This window comes from Natator depressus, chromosome 1, assembly GCF_965152275.1.
Source record: "Natator depressus isolate rNatDep1 chromosome 1, rNatDep2.hap1, whole genome shotgun sequence".
NCBI classification, from domain to species: domain Eukaryota; kingdom Metazoa; phylum Chordata; order Testudines; family Cheloniidae; genus Natator; species Natator depressus.
The window spans coordinates 225,466,244-225,490,608 of NC_134234.1; positions in this window are offsets into that span (position 1 = coordinate 225,466,244).

Sequence of the window (24,365 nt, forward strand, 5' to 3'; positions counted from 1 at the left end):
CTCCTTTCTCTTCATGTATAATAATGCCTGCATCTGTCATTTTCACTCCATGCATCTGAAGAAGTGTTTTTTTTTTTTTTTACCCACGAAAGCTTATGCCCAAATAAATCTGTTAGTCTTTAAGGTGCCACCAGACTCCTCGTTGTTTCCCTCTCATGAGAGTTGTTGCATAGTGCCATCTTGTGGACATGACAAGTATCTAACAGGAAGTACAGAGGCAGGAGAAGAAGGCTAGAGAGATAACATAGGGTGAAATCCTGGTCTCATTGAAATGAATGGTAAAACTCCCTTTAATTTCAGTAGAGCCACATAGCAAGTAAAGTAAAAACACTGAATCCAGTGATGTTGCTTTAAGACCACTATCGGTTTCTTCCAGGTGATTTCCCTTTCTTTGAAGGTGAGGAGGAAAGGTTATATGCAATTCATTCAGCCACCATTATGTTTCTTTCTTGCTCCCTCCCTCCTTAGTGGTTTAATGAAAACTCTCCCAACAATGGGGTTACATCTTCTGTGCTGTGCTTCGCTGGTATTTTAGGTGTGTGACATCTGATCTTACCAGCCAAAATGCAGGAGGGGACAATGTTCAATTTATACAGTGTTGCTATTCTGTAAATACCACCTGACACACCTACAAAATTGATTCTTGAGAAACCACTTACTACCCTCCATAATACTTGGTAGTATTTCAGGTCTGAGTTACGCAAGTAGATCGAGGAAAGCCAAAGCAATAAGGTGTCTTAATTTCAGGATTGCTCTGGCTTTTCACTTCCATATTCTATAGGTACTTGTGCAGCCTCAATCTTCCTTCACCTTAATCCCATGAGAAAAAAAGAAATGTACAATTGCATTCTGTAAGTGTAAAGTTGAATGCTGCCTGCTCACAATCTTTTGTTTGAAAAGATCTTGTCTTCTAAAAAAAATAAAAATAAAAATAAAAAAATCAAGTTCTTATATACTCTGCATAATATTGTAGATTTGCTAGTGTAACCCAATGGTGAATGTGTGTTACCGGTCTCCCTGGCAAAAGAGCTGTAGTAGCTTGTGCTCTTAGCTCTGGAGATCCCTGATTCAGTCCCTGGTGTCTCTGTCAAGAGGGCAGACGTCACACTAGCAAGTGCCAATACTTTCAGATTATCTGCAGTGTTATCAGCAGGTGTACAGATAGCGAGTGCTGTGTGCTGTGCCACAGTGTATGAATGATGTGCAGTATAATTGTATTGCATCCCAAACATTTACTTGGAAAACACAAAACTGTTAAACTTTCTTTTCAAATCTAAAAACAGGGGGAGTGTGGATTCTGTCAGCTGCTTCTACAGATGAATGATTATAATCAATGATGGGAAAATATCCTGACATCTCCAAAAGAGAGATGCACATACTATTCTACTGTGATCATAAAAAATAAAAAAAAAGTCTTGAATGTGAGTGGTTAGATTCCTTCATTCTGGATTTTTGAGATTAGGGATCTAATAATTGGGAAATTAGATCAGGTCCCCTAGGAAATGCCACATAGCACATTTCCATGTATATAATTCATTGTATAGGCTCATACTTTTACAAATTCTGTCCTGAAACATTGCTATGATATGCTTTTTCATATACTGTAGTAGCCCTCAGAGTGCATTTTGTTGTCATACCGTGTAACGAAACAATTAAAATATATTTTTTCTAAAACAGTATTAAGAAGATTTACTGCAGAGGAAATATAATTCAGGAGCCCATCATTAACCCAATATTTAGTTTGTCAACTGAGGGGGAAAATACAATTTTACATTAATTGGTCAAAACAGCAGAGTAATTTTGGTGATATGGAAAAAATCTATTTTAGCATTTTCTTAGCACTCTGCAATTTCAAAGTGTTTTCCACACATTGACCAATCCTCCCATGGGTTAGCAAATAAATGGTAGCTTCTCTGTGCAAGTATTTCCTATGTGACTTGTCCACAGCTGCTCAACAGAGACATGATCCATCGCCATTGAAGTACCACCTCCTATTGACTTCAGTGGACTTTGAAGAGGCCTTAAATTGATTTCAGTGCTAAGATTAGAAGTTAGGAGTAGAGCTGGGTGAAATTTTTCAGCCCAAACTTTTTTTCCCTCCTAAATAAATAAATAAATTAAATAAAATAGATTCAGGTCAACTGAAACATTCCATAAATTCATGTTGAATTTGCCCAGTTTCAGAACTAGACACGGTACTCCAGCTGAGGCCTCAGAAGGGCTGAGTAGAGCAAGACCATTACCTTCTATGTCTTACATACGACACTTCTGCTAATACACCTCAGGATATTTGCCTTTTTCACAACTTCATCATATTCAGTTTGTGACCCACTATAACCTCCAGATCCTTTTAGGCAGTATTATTCCTTAACCAGTTATTCCCTGTTTTGTAGTTGTGCATTTGATTTTCTTTCTTCCTAAGTGTCGTACATTGCACTTGTCTTTATTGAATTTCCTCTTGTTGATTTCAAACCAATTCTCCAATTTGTCAAGGTCATTTTTAATTCTAATCCTGTCTTCTGCAGTGCTAGCAATCCCTCCCAGCTTGGTGTCAGTCACAGATTTTATAAGCATACTCTCCATTCCATTATCCAAGTCATTAATTAAAATATTGAGTAGTACAGGGTCCAGGATAGATCCAGGAGGGGGGCCTCACTAGATATGTCCCCCTAATTTGACAGTGAACCATTTTTGCACCCACCTTACAGTATTTTCATCTCTTGATCACATTTCCCGAGTTTGCTTATGAGAATGTCACGTAGGACTGTGTCCAAAGCCTTACTAAAATCAAGATACATCACATCTACTGCTTCTCCCTATCCACTGGGCCAGTGACCATGTCAAAGAAGGAAATTAGAGTGGTTTGACATGATTTGTTCTTGACAAATCCATGCTGGCTATTACTTATAGCCCTATTATCCTCTCGATGCTTATAAATTAATTCTTTAATTATGTGTTCCAGTATCCTATCCAGGTATCAATGTTAGGCTGAATGGTCTATAATTCCTGCGGTCCTCTTTGTTCTCCTTTTAATAAACAGAAATTATGTTTGTCCTTCTCCAATCTTCTGGGACCTCACCCGTCCATTAGTTCTCACATATAACTAGCTGAAGCGAACTAGGAACAGTTCCTTAAGTATCTCAGGATGAATTTAATTAGGCCCTGCTGACTTGAATACTTCTAACATATCTAAATATTCTTTAACCTGTTCTTTCCCTATTCTGGCTGGCATTCCTCCTTCCTTGTTGTTAATGTTGTGTTAAGTATATGGTCACAATTTATCTTTTTAGTAAAAAAAGGTAGGAAGTAGGAAGAATGAAGCAAAATAAACATTAAAGAACATAGCTCCTTGATATTGTGTATTATTAGTGCTACTTCCCCACTAAGTAGAGGACCTACATATTGCTTTTTCTTTCTCTTGATACTAATGTATTTATAGAATCTCATCTTATTCACTTTTATGTTCCTAGTTGTAACTCATTTGTGCCTTAGCCTTTCTGATTTCCTGTGCCATAAGTTTGTCATCAGTCTCTAAACAGTTAACTAAGGATAACACAACTCAGGATGTGGCTGCCTATGCCTTTAAATAAACAAAACTCAAAGGCATGTGCTTAGCTGCAGTGCTTGGCAAGGCCAGGCAAAGCCCAGACCTGGCTCTGAGAAGAAGCAGGCAAGCCGCCTTAACCACTCCAATGCTAGTTCAACTTTTGACCTAAAAGTGTATGGAATTGGGCAGGCCTTCTTAAGCTTTACTGGCCTTGGGGTTCTGGGGTCCTTGGGGTCCTCCTCTGTCATAGCTCTGCCCCTGAGAAGAAGCCAGCAAGTCTTCTTAAGTGGCTGGCTGGCTCCTGATTGATCAGTATCTCCTCCTGGGCCTGCTAAGCCTCTGGAGGTTTAAGTCTTGTTGGTAAACCAGTCAGAGTAGGTTTTCCTTGAGTAGGGGGGAATCAGGGCACTGATGCCTCCAGCCCTGGGCAGAGAAGATCTGATAGTTCCTGTTACACCTGGATTATAAAACCTGAAACCAGATGAAAGCTGCCTGATTTCATGTTTAATTTCAGGTTTAATTTCAAGCCTGACCTCAGCAAACCTTTCAGGAAAACCTGGGCCAACTTTTATCGTTTAGTTTTATAATTTAGTTATAACAAAAACAAACAAACAAATAAGGCACATTCATAAGTTTTGGCTATTTTGTGGCTATATGAACCCAGAACTCAGGGATGAGAAACAAAAACAAAAATTAGCATGAACCTTTGTGTGCTGGAGCCAGATATTTCACACACACAACTTAATTAGTAGTCTCTTGAGATTCTGGCATAGCATATTTCTGCTGCCTTGTAATTAGTGAATGTTTATTAAGTTACCACCATATTTCTCCATGCACTTATAACCCTTTTTCAGTTCAGATAAAAGAAAAATGTCACTGAGAGTCCTTGAATATTTTCATTGTTTCTCTTTCCTCTAATGCACTAGCTGTAAAATGTTGAATTTGATTTGAAAAAGAAAAAACCTCCCTATTTGGTTTTCAATGTTATCACTGATGTTTTTTCTATGCTTAAAGCGGTTATCCCTCTAATATGGAGAAATTAGTATTATCAGTGGTTAGCTCAGTGCAATCTCTCTGCACTGTTTCCTCTGACACGTTAATTAAACTTGATAAACGGTCTTGTCTAAAGATAACTTTTCCAACAATGGTATCCAGCAACCCATGCATTATTAACAAATACAGTAAGTTAAATTACAGTTAGAGTCAAACCTTCACTGTGTTTCCCATAGTAGCTTTGGGCCAAAATGCACTTTGACATCCACAGATGTGCAGCAAATAAACTTCAAACTGGTAATCAAAGTGATTCTCTCTCCTCTTTCTATAATACGCAGCCACCTATCCCCAAGGGCATTCTTTAATATCTTTTTACAGCAATTTTTTTTAACCATTAACCTGATACTAGTCTGACACTGAAATGTTTCCTGTTGTGGCAGATGCAGGAATGTTGCAAAGTTTCACAAAATGCAATGATGATAATTTATAAATCATAAAGCAATGCAGCTATCAAACGTCTATAAGACAGGGGTGAAGCGAAGATTTTAATCTAGCATTCTGCATTTGGAACAGATTTGGCTGATGCTTCTTGATGGGTCATTTGGTGCATGATTTGAGATACAAAGCCATTCGGAAACACTAACAGAGGTTGAGCTTACTTTCCCCCCACAAGCGGTGGCTATTGCTGCATCTGTGGCATATGCAACAAATTACACAGAAGATGTATATCAAATGAATGCCACATTAGCCAGCTGTCAGGCTGTGCACATTCTATATACATTCACTCTTCCCAATAGCTGTGCAGACCATATTCAGTATCTGACTTCTGTTGTTTCAAAGCAGAGTAGCATCAGAAGTGCCATACAGAGCATTTGAAAAGGGAAATGCAACTGTGACAAATTCACATGAAAGAATAGTTCAGGCATGTATGAGCTCTGCCAGCAATAGTGACTGTACAACGAAACTAGCATGACTATATACAAGGTAAACAAACCCCAGGGAAGCTCATCGGTTACCATTTACGTAGACCTGCAAGTGGGGCTCCTGCATACATCAGTTATGGCTAACTATCATGGATGTGGGTGGGTGTCTATTTCTGGGGAGGGAGTGGATCCATTACATTAAGCAAAATTGGCATGACATTAAAGCAGTGTCACAACACGTAGTTATCAGACATGGAAGGGACAAATTTCTGGAAGAACATAGCACAGCTTTCGTGGTGGTGTGGGGAAATGAAATGCTACCCAGCCACTGTGCATGATACATGAATGGTGCTCGGAAAGGTGCAAGAAGGCCTGACCAATTCCATGCACTTTTAGGCCAAAAGTTTAACTAGAATTTGAGTGGCTAAAATAGGAAGTAATTTTGAATAGAATAAATCACGGTGAGTGGGCAACACCATTTGTAGCTACTGTCAAGAATAATGGGGATGTAAGGATTTTTGGGAGTGTCAAATTAACAGCTATTCCTGTAGACAAATACCCTTTACCATGTAAAGACTACACATATATTTCACATTGACAGATGGGCTGAAATTGATAGAGAGGACATAACTGATATTTATTTTCAGATGGCGGTGATCCCAAAATCTCATGCATTGATCACAGCACATTCCCATTAGGTACCATTTCAATGTAATGGACTGTCCCTTGAAGATGCATCATCTCCTGAGATCTGGCAGACAAACCATGCAAGGAATTCTTGGGACCTGATGACATCACAAGATTAATACAAAACAGTTAGCCTTAGCTATCTTACTGTGAAAACATAATGGAGATGAGGCATTTTACTTCAAGGTAAACTAGGTGAGCAAGGGGTATACAGCTAACCTCACCGGAAACACAACAAATGCCTTGTCTCCACCTAGGATTTTACAGTGATTTGCACCTATAAGACAATACAACAGTATTTGTCTTATTGTTGTCGTTTTTTTTAAACAGAACAAAAGAACATATTTGTGCAAGTGAAGACAAAGCCTGTGGTTCAGAGAACATGGGCTGACAGCAAACAAAGGCTGAGTGTGAATTCTCAAGAAAATGTGATGGATACATAGGGCCTGTTTAAACTGGAAGAGAGAATAATTGATGCCGGATGTCGAACCCCAGGGGAGAGAGGCCAAAGCTGGTGCTCTATTGATCTCTGGAACAGCTGGGGCCAGTTTGACCGCTGTCAAATTTAATGTAACAGCCTGCAATAGCCTCTCTAGTGGCCAGTGCAGCAACTGGGAAGTGCAGTGTGCTCCAGATGCAGGCTAACACCCTCACCCTCACCCCAGTACACATCCTATATTAGGGTGGGGAGGGGAATTTAAAAAAATTGCTTCCATTTTGATGACTCAGCATTTTCTGTCAAAAAATTTTTGGTCAAAAAATTCCCGATCAACTCTAGCTTTAGAGGCAATACCTTTGTAAAATAGCTACAATCCCTGGATAACTTTCTTAGCTTGACTCATGCTGTGAGTGCACACAATGGTCTATCCTTAAGATGCAAAATGGATAGTAACTTTTTGTTAACTGCCACCAGTTATTAACACCAGGAAACTGCTCCATTCTCTCAGTATGTAATTCCCCATCCTTGCAGGATTCAGAGGGTCTTTGTAAACACAGGCTTCAGAGTAGCAGCCGTGTTAGTCTGTATTCGCAAAAAGAAAAGGAGTACTTGTGGCACCTTGGAGACTAACAAATTTACTAATTTACTAATAAACACAGCCATTCTATCTAAATCCACAAAGATCGCTGATTAAAATAAAGCAGCTTACCCCTTTGGTCTTCAGTGATTACATGTTAATACAGATTACCTGTCTCAGAATCTCTCCTCATCACCAATTTGTGGTATCTTTAAGACTTTCTTTGGAATCAACTACAGCGTGAGGCATATGTGTGCAAGCGCACACACACACACACACACACACACACACAGAGTCTTGATCTAGCTTTTGAACAACCAAGAAGCAACACAGTAGAAAAGAACATCCTGTAACTCCTGTTATATCATCTAGATATAAAAATATAATTTACCATTATAGGAGCTCTGTTACTCATTCAAATACATTACAAAATCAGAAGCTGTAAGGGGATGGAAAAAGGTAGATCAAAATTTGGACATATTTAACCTGGGCAGTCTTCCATTAGCTCATGGTGTTTGAAGAACAATTATACTAAGCCCTGATGTTCTTTAATGAGGCATAGGACCTAAATTTACTCTTTCTCCCAGACCAACAAGTAGGCCTTTGCTGTTTTCTAGCCCTCCCCTGATAAGTACCAATACATTATTTCCCTATGCCCAAGAGGTCAGATCGCTTCATGCTCTCTTACTACTTCAGAAGTCCCCTTCCACACACCAATAAAGAAAAAAAAAATCAAAGGTTGGCTCTTCATGTGTTCTCCTGTTCTAACTAACAGACGCGTGCTCCCTCCCAATGTGAGTGAGCAGTAGCACACAATGGATTGTGCACTCACTGGGCATATGCACATATTTTTAATGTCCTTGATCACAAAGATAATTACATGTGTTGAAAGCCTCAGCTAAAGTGATTGCATTTTACAGCTGTATGGCTGATGTTTCCAGTCTGCTACACATTATGGCCCCAGTTCAGGAAAACTTTTAAGGATGTTTTTCAAAAAAGCACTTAAGCACATGATCAACTTTAAACTGATCACATGCTTAAGTGCTTTCTTGAATCGAGATGTTCTTTTGACTCAGGGCCTGTCTCTGCATTGTGTGTGTTTTTTTATTTTGAATAGAGTGTATCCCATTCTGTTGTTTTCACATTCTGTCTGGCAAACATCAGGGTGGCGGTGGGATTCATTGTACAACATCTATTTCATGCCAGTGCTCGAGTAATGTGTGACTCAAGTAATGTGATGCCACCTGGCAGAAGGCCCAGGGATCCATAAGGATTACAAGGATCTCCTGGGTCTGGTATCTACATACTAGTCCATCAAAAATGTCACGTAAAGTCTCTGATGAAAGCCTGTGTCACTGTGGTCATCATCTGGAAGGCAGTGCTTATGTTGCCTGAGGTTGGTGGAGTCAGGCAGCTGATTCCCAGCAGGCACAGACAAGACTCCATAATACTAAGGGCAACCTCACAACCCTGGGTACCCTGGGGAAGCATCACAATACGTTATTGAAGAATTATTTATAACTTGGCATATTCTCTAATTCCATGTCTTTCAGATTCTCAAGGGGTCTGAAAATGGTTATATCAGCAAGCTATTACTATTCATCATTAGCTTCTCTCTACTGGGAATCTCATTTCAAACCAGACCATATCTTATGTTTGCGAAGATGAGACAGAGCCATTATGTTCAAGCCAAAATAGCATACATCTTTATTTGAACAAGAGAATTACACTGAGATGTCCAGCTACTTTTAAGTGTTGGAGTTGTTCACATGTTCTCGTTGTATTTCTTTACAACCAATGCTTGTAAGTGAAAAAGCACAAAGTTATTTTCACAAAAGGAAATTTTCCCTCAAGGTTCTCAATATTGAAAATAAATTACCTTAAGGCTATTGTTCCTTTTGCTTTTATTTCCACAGGGCCAAGTAAATTACTTTAAGAGGGGCACGGGTCTGTGAAGTAGCCATACTGCTGTGTGTTAAAGTTTGGTTCTGCTGGAGAAAGCTATAGCTCATTAGCCTTGTAGGCATGTAGGGGCTGCTCCTTAGGTGGTGTAAATTGGTGTCACTCCCTGGAAGTCAACGGTGCTGTACAGATTTTCACCATCTGAAATCTGGCCTTCGGTGGTATAACGATCAGGGCCCCAGATCATTCCCACCAACACCAAAGAGGAAGAGTTAATTAGGAAACTCCGCAAAAATTATACCCAGAGTTCCCAACGTGAGCTTTTCCTGCAGTGCAGGGGACAGGGGTCATGGCTTTCCCATTTTAATGATATCTCAGGATCTTCACAGATCTTGAGGCAACAACTCTGCATTACACTTGCAGTGGGAGGAAAGGGACTTCACAGTATGGCTCCCTCAGAAGACATACTACCATTGGTTTCCTGGGCTCACCTGTACCTTACTACATGATTATTATTAAGTTTCTAGGGGGCAAAGTTTCACTAAGTGTTCAGGTTTCAGAGTAGCAGCCGTGTTAGTCTGTATTCGCAAAAAGAATAGGAGGACTTGTGGCACCTTAGAGACTAAGTGTTCAATGTGCCTAGATGTAACCCCTTAACAGAAAACTTCATATTGGGTGCTATGGACATAGACCACTATCAGTATGACTGGCAATACTGGTGTTTGGTTTAAACTCCTTAAACGTCTGGCTTATCTCAGCACAGCTGATCCTGTTTCTCCTGGCTGGAAATCTTGTAAAGCAGTCTTTCTGATGAGACTTCTGGGTTTTGATTAGGTTTGGAATATCACAGAGCCTTATAATATGTGCACAGTGAAGTTTGAGACCTTGATCTTGTCTGGTTTGGGACTGACTTTATAAACATAGAATAATAGTACTTTTTGCTTAACTCTCATTAAGAGTGAAGCCTTGTAATATCCCAGTTAGGTAGGCAGGTATTATCCCCGTTTTACAGATGGGGAAACTGGGGTTAAGTTAAAGCCGTTGAGTTTTTCCCAACTTTGTCCATAATCTCCAAAAAAACAAACACACAAACAAACAAAAAAAACCGAAACCCAACAGCCCTCAGTTTAGACTAAAGAAATGTCTCTCCATTCGCTATTGGCTTTTCAGACCAAGCACTAGGTGGCAAGATAATTACATCCAGTAGAGGGCAGTACACATACACATCTGTACTGTTGTACATCAGATACTCCAGTTTGTTAAGATAAGGCTTGTCCCTTACCATGTAGAATATACAGGAATTCAACTACCACCATTGCCCCTGAGCCCCACTGCGAGGAGTCTGTTCTCATCCCCTCCAACTGTCCCTGTTTTGAATGTTGTAAGTAGCTATTTTTCAGGACTGGTGCTGAGTACGTAACTAAATGCACTGGGTTTCCTGCCATCATTGTGGTATCTATTGTAATAAGAGTATGACACATGTGAGTGCTAGTTCAAAAGTGAACTTTATAAGTTGTCCCCAGTCATATGATCTGGGTCAGTGGGACAAAAGTCAATATACCTCTCCCAAGACAGGTGTCCATGTCCACTGACTCCTGTTACCTCTAAATTTAAGAAACTACTATTTAAACTGTAAGAAATTACATTTTAATTAATTGACCATTTTCAAGAGAGGGAGGGAGCTTCATTTCACAATATTCTAAGGCAATTATTTCAACAAAATGTTTTTAAAATCTAACCCATTCTCCTCTACCTTATTCTGCCTTATTGTTCTCCCTTTCTGTGTCTGTTTTCTAAAATGCCTTACAGTAGTTAAAAGATGCTGTTTATTTACTGTGACCTCCTCTCTAGTGAATCTCTGATATTTCCCCCTTTAAGCCTCATACTTTTTTCTCCTTCCCTGCCACTGTATATTTTCTTCAGTTTTTCAGTGTGTGCTCCCTCACTTCCTTCCTTGTCTTTCCCACAGCATGCCAGCACTTTTACTTTGCCATTTGCTTCCCCTTGCTTTAGTAATCCCCTCTCACTTTGTTCTTGCTCCTGCAAGCAAAACAGGAAAACATGTTAGCAGCAACTCCACCCCCTCAATCTAATTCCACAAAGCCATTTTCTCCTGGCCCTTCCCCTGACCAATCTCCGGCTCTGCCTTTTCTGCTAGGATACTCTCTTCCTTCTTTTGCTCTTCTCTGTTTACCCTTCTTCTCCCTAGCTTCCAGGCCTAAGATTTTCCCCCTTTCTTGTTCCTCTCCTAGTTTCCATGATTTTTTCTCTCTTTGTGCTTGCATGGCATTTCTCTTCCACGTAGTAGGACTGAGGCAATCTAAAATCTGATGTCTGATTCTGCACTTTGTGCTCAGATGGAGTGGAGAGGAGGAGCTGCAAGGAGCCAGATGTAGTTTCCTGATTCAGAGCTGCTTGGCCTGAGATCAAGTCAGAGCTGCACAGGGCCATAAAGTACCTTAGCCCTGGTCTACACTAGGAGTTGAGGTCAAATTTAGCAGCATTAAATCGATTTAATCCTGCACCCGTCCACATGACGAAGCCCTTTTTTTTTACTTAAAGGGCTCTTAAAATTGATTTCTTTCCTCCACTTCCGACAAGGGGATTAGCGCTGAAATTGGCCTTGCCGGGTCGAATTTGGGGTAGTGTGGACACAATTCGACGGTATTGGCCTCCGGGAGCTATCCCAGAGTGCTCTATTGTGACTGCTCTGGACAGCACTCTCAACTCAGATGCACTGGCCAGGTAGACAGGAAAAGGCCCATGAACTTTTGAATCTCATTTCCTGTTTGGCTAGCGTGTCCATGTCCTCATCACTCTCGTCACTGCGCTGACGTTGCCCACTCGCCCGGTTTCGCTTTGGCAGGTTCTGGTGCTACATATACTGCTGGATAATGTGCGTGGTGTTTAATGTGCTCCTAATTGCCAGAGTGATCTGAGTGGGCTCCATGCTTGCCGTGGTATGGCATCTGCACAGGTAACTCAGGAAAAAAGGCGCAAAACGATTGTCTGCTCTTGCTTTCACGGAGGGAGGGAGGGCCTGACAACATGTACCCAGAACCACCCATGACAATGTTTTTGCCCCATTAGGCATTGGGATCTCAACCCAGAATTCCAATGGGCGGCGGAGAGTGCGGGAACTGTGGGATAGCTACTGTGATGGGGCAAGGCCAGATGGCTATAGAAAAGTAGTGGGAGATAGATATATTAGCTCCAGGCTAAACAAATCCCTGGTACCAGGATAAGTGAAATAGCGCTGCTCCCGGTCAATTAAGACACCTGGGACCAATTAAGAACTTTCCAGAAGGCAGGGAGAATGCTAGGTTGATTGGGACACCTGAAGCCAATCAGGGGCTGGCTGAAACTAGTTAAAAGCCTCCCAGTGAGTCAGGTGGGTGTGCATGTCAGGAGCTGTGGGAGGAAGTTGTGCTGTTGGAGAGACTGAGTAGTACACACCATATCAGGCACAAGGAAGGAGGCCCTGAGGTAAGGGTGAAGTGGAGCTTGAGGAAGTGAGAGCTGCTGTGCGGGAAGTAGCCCAGGGAATTATACATGTCATGTTTCTAAAAGGTCAGCTACCATAGCTGATACTATTAGGGTCCCTGGGCTGGAGCCCGGAGTAGAGGGTGGGCCCGGGCTCCCCACTCCCTTTGCCCCCTGATTAATCACTGAGACTGGGAGACAAGAGAGACCGTGCAAGGAAGGATAACTTTTCCTCACCTCCCTTGCTGGCTTATGATGAAAATGGCTCAGTAGACTGTGACCCTTGTCTCTAGAGAGGGAAGGGTTACGTGGAGGGTCACAGTGAGCCTCTGAGGCTAGCGAAATCCACCAGGAAGCGCGGGACCCATGGAGGCAAGGACAGAGCTTTGTCACACTACCAACAGTGCAATGCTCCAGAAGCTGTTGCTAGCCTCGGTACTGTGGAAGCACTCCACTGAGTTAATGTACTTAATGCACTTAGAGTATTTTTTGTGGGGACACACACAATCGACTATATAAAAACTATTTCTAAAAAACCGACTTCTATAAATTCAACCTAATTCTGTAGCGTAGACATACCCTTAGAGCAACAGAGAATCAGACATAACAGAGTTCAGCTCTTCTATGGCTTCCTACCCCTTCTGTTCCTCCAGTGCCCCATTCTGACACACCCTTTCCTTCCCCTTATCCTGTGGGAGGAAGGAGTGGACAGCATAGGAAGCAACAGAGCTGCTTTAGCCAGATTTCTGCTAGCTGAAAGTTCCCTTGTACAGAGTGAATTCAACACTGGCCAACCTGTAGTTGCTTTATGGCCACTTTTCATCACAAAAGGCAGCCCTAGTGGACTGGAGAATACAACCCAAAATATCCACTCCCTCTCACAGGAGGCTTAAATCAGAGTGTTTATGCCTAGTGATGACTAATAGCATATGGGACCCTGGATCAGAGTCTTTGCAACTAGGTAGAAGTGTTTTTCCTCCTCTCCTCTCAGTTCTGTGTCACATTTGGGTACAGTTATGGTGACCCCCAAAGTGTCACTGGGGGAATTCTGGGTAGAAAAGTTATGCAAATGAAGTTCTCTTTGTAGTCATATTTCCCCCTGTTCACCAACAGATAGAAGCAGAGAGCTCCTTATCCTTTAGAACATCAGGCCACAGGGCTTACACTCCTTTTGCTGAGAAAAATGAGGACTTGTTTCACATGATAGTCTACATTATAAATAAGCAATAGAAGACATTAGTGCCACAGAATCAATGGAACTGCTTACAACAGTAAGCATTACACTTGGTAGTGACTGCCAGATTAAGTCCTCCTTAATCTGCAGATCAATCACCTCAAACAGGCTGTAATGGCCATTTGGATGCTCAGCATGTCTGCGCAGAAAGACATTATGAAATTTCAATTACACAATAATTCCTCAGGCATATGCCAGTTTCTTGTTTAATAACTTAGTTTTCTGAAGAGTAGAAATTACCTTTTTCCTATTGACAGGTTTCAGAGTAACAGCCGTGTTAGTCTGAATATGCAAAAAGAAAAGGAGTACTTGTGGCACCTTAGAGACTAACAAATTTATTTGAGCATAAGCTTTCGTGAGCTACAGCTCACTTCATCGGCTAATCAATTGTCACATTTCATAATTTGGAGGGTTAGGGAAAGGTATTGAATATCCAACCTATTTTGGAGGTCTGACAGTACTTCTGTCCTGACATTTTCTGCTTCTAAATGGAAATGATAAACCAGCCTGGACCACTCTGTGATATCACGAGTAAAACACAAACATGCAGTTTTTAATCCCAAACACATACTGTGTGACCTGGCTGTCAGCCAACAAACCCCAAATTCCCTACACAATTTTAAATTCTGAGCCAGCTGAAATGAAACCCTATGGTAAAAAGGACCTGTCTTTCAAGCACTGGGTGATGAACTGCAGAGTATGTGAGCACTGACTTTCAATGATCATTAAACTCAAAAGATCCAGACACTCAAGGGATAATGGTACTTCATTACACTATGATTGCATCTATGGAGGGCGAATTGCAACACTCAGCAATGATAGTCAGACATGACCTCTGGAGAGAGGGCAAGGGAGAACAGTGAAAACAACTGTGTAAGAAGAGAAAACAATTGGTTCCTCAACTTCTGAAAAGGAGCTTCAGTGAACATAATAAAGCGATCTTCAAAATCACTGTGCACATTGCTACAGATAGCCTGTATACCCAGGAGCTCTCACAGGAACAAAGAACCACCACAGACCTTGCTAAACTTGTGCTCCGAGTGCAAAGTGCACTTCTTCAACCTTGCCTCCTCTAACACATAGCACACTGTACATGTGTTACATTTTTAAACAAATCTAAAACAAAACAGCCCAGCACACACACTTTTCTGGCGGGAGAGAGGATGAAAGAAATAATGAGCCATGTGACAGATGCTAGTTGTGTCACTTAATGCATCACTGGAAGGTACTCAAATACTACAGAGGTGAGAGTGATATAGAATATAGTAGAACAGACTAAATTCAGAGTGCTTGAATCTTTATGGCATTGATACAGCTGGAGCACATGGCCCAAATCAGTTCTGGTGTGTGTGTGTGTATATATATATATACATACACACACACACACACACAGAGACACACAAAATATAGACCTCCACATCAGAACTGGTATTTTATTTATATACCTTTGAGGATCTGGGCAATACTGCTTGTGTGGTCACCCTAAAGGATATTTTCCTCTTTATAATATGTATGAATGGAAAAATCATTAGGAGTTAGGTGCCTAAGTATGTTGGAGGTTCTGGGCTTATGTGGCTGCCCAACTCTTCCACCATGCCCCGTGGAATAGTCTGTGATTCTGCCTCACCTGTTGTGGTGGGGGAGGAACTGAACATGTACCCCAAGCAGCTCTATAACTTTCTCCCCGCAGAGCTGTTGTGAATCCTCTGTATCCCAGTATGCATCTTAGGACTGGTCAGCCCACTAAAGCCCCTCTAGTTTACCTGGTGGAAAAGGACTACTGCATCCCTTATTTTCACATATACATGGGTCCCAGTATGGCCCGATGTCAGTTTCCCCTTGGCTTTATATAGCCGTTAATTTTCTTTTCTGGAAATATTACAGATACTGTTAGTCTTTTTTCCCCCCAAATGTCACATCCAGCTATTCAGTTTTTCTTCAGCTTTCAGAGATGACTTTGAAGCCATTCAGATGGATATAATGGTCCAGGCTGGTGTCCCTGCCCATTGCTAAATGCTTTGTTATTAGGATAGAAAAGGCATCTGTTTGGGTTCCCTCCCCACTCTGAACTTTGGGGTACAGATGTGGGGACCCGCATGAAAGACCCCCTAGGCTTATTTTTACCAGCTTAGGTTAAAAACTTACCCAAGGCACAAATTCTTCCCTGTCCTTGGATGAGTACTGCTGCCACCACCAAGTGAGTTAGACAAAGATTCAGGAAAAGGACCACTTGGAGTTCCTGTTTCCCCAAAATATTCCCCCAAACCCCTTCACCCCTTTCCTGGGAAGGCTTGAGAATAATCTACCAACCAGATAGGTAAACAAGGTGAGCACAGACCAGACCCTTGGGTTTTTAGGATATTAAAAACCAATCAGATTCTAAAAAAACAGAACTTTATTATAAAGAAAAAAAGTAAAAGAAGCACCTCTGTAAAATCAGGATGGAAGGTAATTTTACAGGGTAATAAGATTTAAAACACAGAGGATTCCCCTCTAGGCAAAACTTCAAAGTTACCAAAAAACAGAGATAAACCTCCCTCTTAGGACAGGGAAAATTCACAAGCTAAAACAAAAGATAAAGTAACGCTTTTTTTTTTTGTTGCTTTACTTACAATTTGTAATCTTACAGGCTTATTTTAGGTATGGTTTTAGGAGAGGGGTTTTTTTTTCTGCCTGGTCCCTCTCTTTGTCCCGAGAGAACAACAACGAAGCACAAAACAAAAAATCTCCCCCCACAGATTTGAAAGGATTTTCTTTTCTTATTGGTCCTTTTGGTCAGGTGCCAACCAGGTTATTTGAGCTTCTTAACCCCTTACAGGTTAAGGAGGGATTTTATGCTACCCTTTAGCTGTATGGTTATGATACGCCCCCCAAATTACAGACAGTTCTGGACAGCCTACTCCAAACTGGCTGTGATTTCTTCCCGGAGCTTTAGGAGAAAACAGTTAATAAGACACATGCACCTTTAGCTATACTACTGATTATATAAAAACTAATAAAATTTTCCACATTTTAAGGACGATTTTGACCAGTTGATTTTGGGAAACTTTTACAGGAGAGTGCATTAGCCACTTTGTTAGAAGCTTCCGAAATGTGTTGTATTTTAAAATTAAACTTTTGGAGATCTAAACTCCACTGAAGAAGTTTTTTGTTATTGTCCTTGATGGTATGAAGCCACTTTAGTGCAGCATGGTCGGTTTGCAGATGGAAACGCCGTCCCCAAACGTATGGGCGTAGCTTTTTCAGAGCGTACACAATGGCGTAACATTTCTTTTCGGTGATTGACCAGTGGCTTTTCCTCTTAGACAGTTTTTTGCGGAGAAACACGACAGGATGGAATTTTTGATTTGGTCCTTCCTGCATTAAAACTGCTTCCACACCACACTCGGATGCATCTGTGGTTACTAGGAAAGGGTTGTCAAAGTCTGGGGCCCTTAGTACAGGGTCAGACATGAGTGTCGCTTTAAGCTGGTTAAAGGCCTTCTGACACTTTTTCGTTCACTGAACTGCATTTGGCTGTTTATTTTTGGTTAGGTTTGTTAGTGGAGAGGCGATTTGGCTGTAGTGCGGTACAAATCGCCTGTAATATCTGGCCAAGCCTAAGAAGGATTGGACCTGTTTGTTTGACTTTGGAACAGGCCACTTTTGGATAGCATTTACTTTGGCCTGTAGGAGGTTGATAGTTTTTTGACCCACCTGGTGTTTAAGGTAAGTCACTGTGTTTAGGCCTATTTGACACTTTTTAGCCTTAACAGTTAGTCTTGCCTCCCTTATGTGCTCGAAGACCTTTTGTAAATGCTTCAGGTGTTCTGCCCATGAATCAGAAAAGATGGCCACATCGTCAAGGTAGGGGACTTCAGATTTTCCCAATCCCGCTAGGAGACTATTTACAAGTTTTTGGAAGGTGGTGGGTGCATTTTGTAGCCCGAAAGGGAGCACATTAAATTTATACAGCCCAACATGGGTGATGAAGGCTGACCTTTCCTTGGCGGATTCATCCAGCGGTACTTGCCAGTACCCCTTGGTTAAGTTTAAGGTAGAGATGAACTGGGCACATCCCAGTTTTTCAATAGCTCATCTGTGCGTGGCATTGGATAGTTGTCTGGGCGAGTTACAGCTTTTAGCTTATGGTAGTCCATGCAAAAGCGTATTTCCCCATGTGGTCTGGGGACTAGAACCACTGGAGATGCCCAGGTACTGTTAGAGGGGCGGATTACCCCCATATGTAGCATGTTCTGGATTTCCCATTGTATAGCAGTTTTGGCTTGAGGAGACACCCGGTAAGGTTGGGCTTTAATTGGGTGAGCATTACCTGTGTTAATGGAGTGGTATGCCCATTCGGTCCGTCCTGGGGTGGCTGAGAACATCTGCATGAAGCTAGCACACAGCTCCTTGATCTACTGTTGCTGCATACGTCCAAGGGTCATGGAGAGGTTCACCTCTTCCATGCCACCGTCACTTTTTTCTTTATAGTAGACACCTGCAGGCCACTCAGCGTCATCTCCTCCCTGGGCTGTAAACTGACAAACCTTTAACTCTCTGGAATAAAAGGGCTTTAGAGAATTAACATGGTACACTTTCAGTTTTAGGGTTGAAGTGGGGGAAGAAGCTATAAGATAGTTAACAGCTCCCAGGTGCTTTTGGACCATAAATGGCCCGTCCCATGATGCTTCCATCTTATGGGCCTGGAGTGCCTTAAAGACCATGACCTGGTCCCCTACTTTGAAGGAATGCTCTCTGGCATGTTTATCATACCTGGCCTTTTGCTCTTCTTGAGCATTTTTTAGGTTTTCTTTAGCAAGAGCTAAAGAGTTTTGGAGCGTGACTGCAACAGAAAAAAGCTTACCCAGTATGCACATCTTGATGTTATCCCCTATGTGTTCTTAAAAGTCACAGAAGGTAGCACTTTGAAGATGATTTTGCACTGTACATAAAAAAGTCACATTTATAGATGTTGTGAACCTTGGCAAAAAACAAGAACAAAACCAACCAACCAACTCCCTTCCCCCCCACCCAAACCTATGTTCTGATATCCCCAATTGATCAAAGTACTCAAACATTTGTCTAACTTGAAACATAGAGTAGTCTAATTGGTGTCAGTGGGACAGCTCACATGCTTAAATATCTTCCTGAATGGCGGGCTATTTATAAAGGATTAGATAATGTCTTAGAACTACCAAATCAATATTGACAAAACATTTGCTTTATTTATTCATATAAAACCCTTAAATCCATACATGAAGCTCAGCTCCCTCCAATATGTACCCTTCACTATTTTCAGCATTTTCTTATTTGTTTCCAGTTGTTTCTCACTACCTCATTTGTTTAAGATCATTAATTTAAAACTCAGGGCTCTGTTCTGACATTGTCAGAATGCTATACACAGACATATATATTAATCCACTTAATCTCTATGCAGCAAACAAACCAATTGAAAGCAGAAAATTTCTGAAAAACAGTACGATGGTCCTGAAACTGTGACATCTGTGGCCTTAGAAGTTGCTGCCTTCGGACTCTCAAGATTTCATCTCTCTAACCCAGTGGTTTTCAACCTGTAGTCTGAGGACAACCAGGGGTCCACAGATTATATCTAAGAGGTCCACAAAAGGTTGTTACCATAGAACAGTGGTTTTCAGCCTATGGTCTGTAGACCCTTGGGGGACTGCAGAGTATGTGTAAGATTTCCAAAGGGGTCTGCCAGGCCTGCTGAAGTGGGGGGAGGAGGGCCAGAGGGGGCAATGGTGGCAGTGGTGGCCGGGAGCCCTGGGCCCTTTTAAATTGCCCGGGTGGGCCACAGGGCTCCTAGGTAGGCACGGCCGCCACTCCAGGACCCATGCTTTGGTGGCCCTGTGGGCCGGTGCAATTGCCCAACTCGGTCAGTCCTGGAAGTGATGGGCGGTCCCGGGAGTGACAGATTCATCACTTCTGCCCACCCCCCAGGGATGGTCCTGGCCCCAGGCCCCGGAATTGCTCTCGATGAACCTAGGGTCTGCACCTCCATTTGAAATTGTTTAGGGGTTTGCAAATGAAAAAAGGTTGAAAACCACTGCTCCAAACCACTCTTGGGAAAATGAAGAATTATTCACAGGCTGCCCTTCTCCATTGTCTATGGTTCCCGGAAGTTTATAGGGTAGAGAATTCTTGTACTTTGCCTATTGAGAATAGATGTTTTAAAAATCATAGACTGTAATAACTAGCATATCCTGGTGTTGCTACCACAAATTTTAATGTAGACTCCTCATATGGACTGTAAAAGAAGATTAAAGAGATCTTTGTTGTAATGTCACAGAGCTGCTCCTCCCTGGCCCCTTCACCTACCCTACCTGTTGTGACTCAGTTTATTCCACGTTCCACAAAATTCCTGGTGCTGCTCGCTGGGAGTGCAGTACGATGGAAGCCTAACTGATCCTCCCTCCATGTGCCCTTCAGGGGGTGGGAAGAACCTTGTCCATATTTTGTGTTCAAGGACCATGGGCAATGTCTTCTTTCCCCTTCCCAGTTGTCTCTACTCATGCAGGTGGATAGCTCACAATTTCCCTGTTGATGGGGGATGCACACCCGCAGCCACACCCCCAATTGTTCCAGACTACAGTGGGATCTGAAAAAGAGAAAAAAGAAATATACACTAAAAAAAGTACATTTGTCCCAACCAGGAACACTTGCAGCACTACTGCCACAGCAGCATGTAGCAAGCCTGTCCCACCGGCAGATTTAACATGGAATGGCAGGAAGTAAGCTGACCACAGTTAGTATTCCTGCCACCACTGTACTACAGTGATTATAGCTATGTTCCTGCTACCCCCAAAATACTTTCCCTATGGGATTCTTGCTGAAGTTATGCGCTTAATGTTAAAATAAACCAGTGTTGGCAGTGCTTGATTGAGAAGGTTTGATTTGCTCTAAAGTACCTGAATATCTGCAAATCCTGAATATCTGCAAATCCTTCCCTGGAACAATCACATTTTAAAATACTAGCATCAGCATTCCCTCTTCTGTAATCATAAGAGAAACACTGTGGCGTTGTTTGGGAGGTAGAGTTGACTATTTTCTAGGCTCAAGCTTAGACCGAGTAACGTTTCTAACGGCAGATACAACACTTCCAATAAGTGGATGTGAGATCCGGGCTGTAAAAATCAAGCAATGGATTGAACCTAATCTCTACATGGAGAAAAACACGTCTGACACATGGTCTTCTTTCTTAATAATAGTAATAGCTAGGTCTTGTATAGCGCTTTTCATCAGGAGGTCAGTATCATTTCATTATTCCCATAAGAACGGCCATACTGGGTCAGACCAAAGGTCCATCTAGCGCAGTATCCTGTCTTCCAACAGTGGCCAATGCTGGGTGCCTATTCCCCATTTCCCATTCTACATAAGGGGAAATGGGGGAAGACAGGTGAAGTGACTGGCTCAAGGCCATCCAGCTGGCCAGTGGCTGAACTGTGAATAGAACCCAGGTCTCCCGAATCCCAGTCCAGTGGCTTATAGTAAGTGGGGTAGTCTGACTGAGTGGGTACTAATAAGTAATTTAGATGAATTTGTTTTGAGGAAAGGATATGAACCCTCATGTTTCAGACCTAAGCCATGTCTAACTATTGAGGGTTAGGAAGAAAGTTCCTAGGGGACCCGTTAATCCATAATTGCCTATGGCAGGGTTTATTGCACCTTCCTCTGCAGTGTCTGATCCTAGTCACTGTCAGCAGGTGCTATTGTAGCTTTGTTATGAGCCCTGAACAAGAGGCAGCACAGATTGTGATGCTGGAATTACCTTATGTCTCTTAGTTTTCCCCTGTTCTGCAGGGGAAGTACCTTGCACTGGTCCTACACCTGGGGTAGTGAACTTCCTGCTGTGTACTAGTGCAGATACACTAATAGGTGAATTGGATGAGTACCTCTGCCCAATACCACCTATTATGGTGTTGGGAATTGTACTTTAAGTGGTTTAGCTTAAGGAAGTCTGGGGGAAGGGTGCTGCAGAAGGCCATGTTCTGTTATGCAGAGGCAGTTGGTACTGCCTCACTGAATAAAGAGGATCTTTTTCACGTACCTTGGGCTCAGACTAATTACTGAACACAAAACCCATTCGCATACAGGGGAAGTAGCAGCCCTGTGGAGGCTGTTTTCCTCTCCATGCTGCTAATTGTGGTATGGGTAGCATTTCTTATGCTGCTGTGCAGACTGGGCCTCAATGTTGCTCAGAGACAGGAAACTGGGCTTGATGGACCACTAATCCGATCCAGTAAGAATATTCCTGACAATACGTCAAATATGCTACTGAAGTGTTCATTTACAGCTTAACCTATGCTGCACATGAAAATGTCCAGGGCAGAAAATCAGATGAAATTCAGTTCACTCTCACTAAGTTCTCTTTTCGTAGCTGAGTCATCCTATTCACAGGATATTACCATTTATTTTATGTTTTAATACTATTTTATTTATTGCTGAACGGGAAAGAATTCCCAGAAGAGTGTTAAACATTTATCTGAAATGCTGCCTTTTCTATTTCTACACACGGCAGGGGTTGGGCTAGGTGACCCAAAAGATTCCTTCTTCCAAATCTATCATCTATAATTCTGTTCAGGTGAATCATAAACCTGACCTGCACAAGGAGTTTGTGGGTGCCTGGGTCAACAAAAGGGGCCAATATTTTGCCCTTGATGAAGTCGGTACAAGGGAGCCTTCCACACTGGCAGTGCATGCCTTTGGATTCTGTGATAGAATTAAAAAGGGATCAACAGAGGAGAGAAAAACAATTGAAGGGCATGATTGTGGCAACATTCCCCATGGGTATTGTGAGAGTTAGGTAAGGAAATGAAAATGAAAAAGAGAAGATTGGTCACAAAATAAGAGAAAATAATTGGGAAATTATTTAATTTTGAATAAAACTATTTTTCCATTGTGTCTATTTTTGAGTGTTCATGGAAAACCTGAAAAATGTTGGGTTTTTCAACCACACCCAAATTTTTGAAATAAACTGATTTCTCCCCACCAAAAAAATGTCGATTTAATCAAAAATCCGTTTTTGTTTATTGAAAACATTTTTCAATGGAAAAGTTTCAACCAGCTCTAATGATCAATACAGAAGCCTTAAAGCAGGAAATGCTATTCTTCTTTCCTATTCAATTTACTTAACTTAACCTGAAGACCATGCACAGAAATGAAAAAGATATTGTGGAAAAAATGACGACTATCATTTCTCTCACATCAGCATCTCTGGCAGTGAGTTGTGGGAGAAAGATGCATCTATTGCTGTCTGTTTTCCTTTACTTGTTAGGTACCTTTCATAAATAAGGAATGAAGAACAGCTTTTCTTGCAACTCCTCTTGACAGGTTATAAACAAATATAAAGACACACCAAAAGTTTTAAAACCATTCCTCCCCCAGGTCTTATTTTCCTCTAGAGATTTTGTGTGACTTTGCTATTAATGCAGGACAATAAAACTGGTGCCATGCCAGATCTCAGGCTGTTACTGAGTTTTTCTTTTACTCCTGTGGCAAAGGAGTGATGTATCCTTTACCAACACTGCAACGTGCTGTGTTGCAATGAAAAAGAAAATTACTCAACCAACAAGATCTACATTCTAAACAATATCTCCCCCTTCTCTGTTTCATATTCATGCAGACTGAGTGAAATCTGTGTGTTAAGAGGGAGATTTTTTCAAACTCACATGGCACTGTTAAGTGGCCAACTTCCATTGGGAGTCAATGGGAGTTGGGGACGTAGGGCTGGATCCTGCAACCATTGAAATCGATGGCAAAGTTCCCAGGGGCTTCAATGGGCAGGATCAGGGCTCTACTTCCCATTTGTCCTTTGAAAACCTCTCCCAAAATAATTAACTAAGGACTCCATCCTGTAATCAGATGTTTGTGGGTGGATTACAGCATGTGCCTAGAACCCACTGATGGCAGTGAGGTTCTGTGTGCTTTCATGGTTCCACATTCATATCTCATTACAGGACTGGCATCTTCACATTGGTCTAAACTGAACTCCCAGATCCAACCCACTGAATTTGGTTGAACCGAACTTTGCAGTGTAGCTGGCCAGAGAAACATTGATGGAACCGTAATCTGTCAGAATACACAATTCCATCAGAAAGAAAATGCATTGTGAAATGGGGTTGATTTCACTGGAATTTTGTTTTGGAAGAAAGGGAAAAGAGTTTTGACAATGTCATTTTTGGAACAAAATATTTTGATTTTTTATTTTGAAATTGTTTTTATTTTATCTTTTTTTTTAGATACTGTATTGTAATGTCAGTGCTTAATTTGTAATGAAAGAGGTGCCAGGGCTCAAGCAATTTTTTTACTTTCATAAGTGACACAGCAAGCACCAGAGGTGCCAGGGCTATGAACTGCTAAGCCTCATGGTGCCAGGGCTCAGCCCTGGCAAGCCTTGGCACAAATCAAGTACTGCATAATGCAAAATAAAAGAATCAGTCTAAAAAAACATTTTGAATAATGCAAACCATTTAAATTTTCCGGTTTTGTTCCCATTTGGAACAAAGCAAAATCTTGATATCCTTTGGGAAATGGAGCTTCTGTCATTTGTCTGGTTTTAAACTGAAGTTTTGGCCCATCAC